At 36.9% G+C, this 4,664-nt stretch overlaps 1 long non-coding RNA gene across 1 annotated transcript; it reads right to left on the reverse strand.

The window, feature by feature from the left end:
- Nucleotides 1–242: 242 nt before the first annotated feature.
- On the reverse strand, nt 243–4,651 carry LOC106871448 (uncharacterized). Its single transcript, XR_001409657.2, has 3 exons — nt 3,633–4,651; nt 2,914–2,976; nt 243–1,528 (listed from the first exon to the last, which is right to left on the reverse strand). It is a non-coding gene; the product is annotated as an uncharacterized LOC106871448 (long non-coding RNA).
- Nucleotides 4,652–4,664: the final 13 nt, after the last annotated feature.

Genomic DNA, 4,664 nt, shown 5'->3' on the forward strand with positions numbered 1-4,664 from the left:
CATGCACTGTTTATCTTGATATGAGATCACCATGTCGCACACATATGGTTGTGATGCATGTGCCTGGTGTACCCTTATCAGACGGGTAGTCATGATGGGTATACTGGGCTTCGTATATTTTACCCCAGTGTTACTTTGATGGCATGTACTGCTCTCTCACTCAATAATAATAATAATGATAATAATAATAATAATAATAATAATAATAATAATAATAATAATAATAATAATAATAATAATAATAATAATAATAATTTATTTTATTCACGAAAAATATAAATCGTATATGCAAATGTTTTAAAAAGTTGTGAAAAAATTATTTAACAGAGAAAAATAGTAAATACATTGTATTATAAAAACTTTTAAAACTGTAAACCACCGCGAAATGAAGGTATATATACATAGAAACATATATAAATATATAGAAACATACCTACATATATATATATGTATATATATATATATACGTATATACTCCTTTCTATTTACATATATATATGAGCACATACACACGTACACACACGCGCGAGCACACACACATATATATATACAATATACATTATATACAACTATAAACGGAATAATTAAAATACATATTAAGGGAGCCTAACGCGGGTGACGAGCTACCGCTTCGTTTCCCTTCAAACTAGGATTTGATGCAACCAAGATTACCAGCGAGCACTTTTTTTTGCATTGACCGGAACAAGTTTACTAGTGTGTTAACGAGTTTTTTTTTTTTTTTTTTTTCACAAATAGTTTGTCACCCGAATGTATTTTGAACCCTTCTGTCCTTTTTCCCGTCCCGCCAATTTGCACTAGTCTTCATTATTTTATTTCAGTTATCCATCATTTACATCAACAAATCATCGATGCTTCACCACCACCGTGAAATTCCTGTCCCGGGAAATGACACCCTCTCCTTTTCAAATACCCTATTTGCTTTCTCTGGGGATAGACATTTAATGTTTCGTGGCACGTTTTGTTAGCTTTTTGCCCTGTCCTCGACAAAAAAGCTTCGCTGCTATTTCTTGAAGATCAGGGGACCACGTAAAGACACCCCCGTTGACTCGCTATTGCTGATGGTGTTTGATGGTGATAGTAGTGGTAGTGGTGATGGTGTTGGTGGTGGTGATGGTGTTAGTGGACGTGGTGGTGATGGTGCTGTTGGTGATGGTGGAGGCAGCGTGGTAATGTTCTTTGTTTAGCAAGGAAAAACCTTAAGCGACAAACGTCTTTAAACCTTGACTGCTCTTACATATTAGGTCTGTTTAAGACTACTTCTACATTTTTGAGACGGTAGAATGCAATGAAAGTGTTAGGAATTTGACAACTCTTTCTTGCAGAAGGCACAAACATGTTGAAGCTCTCTCCGGTGTTGATGAAGATAGTTGGTGATGAAAGCTCTGGTTGGTTAATTCATCCGAAACGATGAATATAAGTATCACAGTAATTAGTTCATTTTATTTGGAACAAGAGGTATGTTGCTACACGTCTGCATCTGTGCTTTCCGGACCCGTACAGATTTTCTCTAAAGAAAAAGAAGAAAAAAAACAAAGAAAATTTAATAAAACCAGTAATGGCTCCTAATTTAGGCACAAAAACAACAATTCTGAAGCGGGGGTCAGTCAGTCGATACCTTTGAAGGAAGGGAGTTAGTTGCATGTTTGTCGCCCATACTTAAGGGATAAATCACTGATTAAATCGGGTTAGAGTATCCCCAAACCTCTACCACTCGCTGTTTTTGTACTGGAGTCCCGTGCATCAAAAGGTAAGTAATAAAGCTACTGGTGATGACATGTCAGCGTGGACCTAAAATGCACGAAGTGGGTAGGACGTGAGTGGAGTTGAGGGACAGTTCGGAGCATCAAAATAATAATGATGAAGCTATAAGCTTGGGAACAAGAGATGCAGGGATGCGGTAGGGGGTGGGAGGTGAACGTGTACAGGCGTACCCCCTGAAGTTTTTAGAGAACAATATAACTGCTTCGTGCATCCTCCTGAAAAACTTAATCACTAAAACAAACAAGAGTTGACTGATTCGAAACAATATTATTGGACTTATCAGATTCGATTCATGGAAAAGTGTAATAATAAAATTTCTACTATAGGCATACGGCCTGAAATTTTCGGGGAGGAAATAAGTCGCTTAAATCGACCCCAGTGTTCGACCAGTATTTATACCAGTGATATGGTACAATGCAAGAGGTATGTAGTTCCTATGGTGTAAAATAAATGTGCATACTCGAGGAGGAGATAGAGACACTTCAATGAAATGTGGTTTGGGATATTTATTTTTCATACATACGAGGCCATTAACTCACTCGCAGACAAGCATGCAGCACAAACATGCATTAACAGAATGATGTATAATTACAAACACAAACATCATATATATACCGTAAATCATCGAGTATAATCCGCATTTTTTTCCCCAAAATTTAAAGGTCAAAATCCCTAATGCGTACTATATACGAGGTTAAAAATAAAAAATATTTTCTAAGCAATGTCCGAGTCTCTATTTGCTGTCCGGTAATGTTTATTCAGACACATTTTGTGATGCCGGGCGCGAAAATACCTTAAGATAATACCTTAAGCTAGATTTATTTTTCACTGACGTTATTACTGTTATTTCTTTATTTTCTGCAAACAAAATGCACAAAAATGCTACACGTTTGCATTATGTTATATATACAATAATAATAAAGGACGTTACCGTATATATGTTTACAAACCAAGGACGTTATATAGACCTCCTTGACTCAAGTTAGAGAAGGGGTGCGTATTATACACAAGGTTTAGGCTTTTCAGAGGTACAGTCTCCCAAAAATCCCCTGCGTATGATACTCAAGGGTGGACTATACTCGAGGGTTTACGGTATATATATATATATATATATAAATGTGATATACTTACACTATCTTTTCTTTTACGTGATTTGCTTTTGATAAATAAACCTTTAAATTTGTTCATGAAAGTCTGGAAAGAAAGAAATTAAATATTTAAGGTGAAGCAAGAGCGGATTAAGAAAAACACAGACACATATCTATATAAAAGGAATAGAAAAAGTTCGAACACCGGTTATGGCATTCAAACTTCGTTTCTACGGCTAACTTGTGAAGTCAGGCCAACTACGACAGCAAAGAGACACCAGAAGTGTAAACGTTCAAAATGGTAAAGAAGACACGTGTAAAATGTTGACAGAGATCTCATTGTAAATATATGTGTGTGTGTGTGTACAAAACTTCAAAGTTTCGGCCTGCAATCGTTAGTCAGAGTGAAATTCGACGACGGGTTGTGGGCCGAAACCTCGAAGTCACTATCATCCCTGTTATTGTAAAAGTAAAATGAAAATGTGGTGTGCAAAACGTATTGTGAAATTCTTCAGTTTTAATGTTAAATTGTTAGTTTTACAACGCGATAGAAATATAAACATAAATGTGTTTGCGCATGTGTGTGTGCGCACGTATACATTGTAATAGAAAACGTGTCATTAATATTTTCTCGCTGTCATAGAAACAGAACACTTTAAGCCCCACCACCACCCACACACACACTCTACCACCACCACCACCACCACCACCAGAATTTCGCATTCAGCTATAAAAACATAAAATTATGAAATGAATACTTACTTTTTCTAATTCAGCTGAATAAAAAAGAGAAAAGAAAAATTTTAACATAGTTTTACTTTTACATGTTTGCCTATGAACATCTCTCTCTCTCTCTCTCTCTCTCTCTCTCTCTCTCTCTCTCTCTCTCTTTATCTCTCTATCTCACTCATATAAATATATATGTATGTATGTATGTATGTATGTGTGTGTGTGTGAGTGTGTGTGTACAAATATATGTGACAGAGTCAATACCTATTGACGAGGTATCAGAAATTTAAAAAAATGTCAATGGGTGGAAATCGAACCGGTGTATGTGCTAATTAATAAGGCATTAAAGCAGAATAAATTTCCTAAGATACAACAATATGTGTGTGTGTTTGTGTGTGTGTGAGTGTATTTACACAAACACACACATATACACATATATGCACATATACGTAAATATACATATGAATATATACATATATACACATACATATATATACATACATATATATATACATATATATATACATACATGTGTATATATATATATATATATATATATACATATATACATATACATATGAAACAGGAAGAAACAGTGAGAGAAAGTTGGGGCGAAAGAGTACAACAGGGGTCTCCACCACCCCCTGCCGGAGCCTCGTGGAACTTAGGTGTTTTCACTCAATAAACGCTCTCAACGCCCGATCTGGGAATCGAAACCGCGGTCATCTGACCGTGAATCCGCTGCCCTAACCACTGGGCCATTGCGCTTCCACAAAATAAAAGCACCCTTTTAAAGCCTAGCCAGGCTTATGGGCCCGGTTTCCCGGTTTCAATGGCGTATGTGTTCCCCAGCTGGACGGGACACCAGTCCATCGCAGTGTTACTCCTTTTTGCCAGCTGAGTGGACTGGAGCAACGTGAAATGAAGTGTTTTGCTCAAGAACACAACGCGTCGCCCGGTCCAGGAATCGAAACCACAGTCTTACGATCATGATGCTGACACCCTAACCACTAAGCCACGCGCCTCCACTGTCTGAATTATACAGCGATGTCCTTTTCTTTTTTA

The sequence above is a fragment of the Octopus bimaculoides genome, chromosome 17, assembly GCF_001194135.2.
Source record: "Octopus bimaculoides isolate UCB-OBI-ISO-001 chromosome 17, ASM119413v2, whole genome shotgun sequence".
Taxonomy (NCBI): domain Eukaryota; kingdom Metazoa; phylum Mollusca; class Cephalopoda; order Octopoda; family Octopodidae; genus Octopus; species Octopus bimaculoides.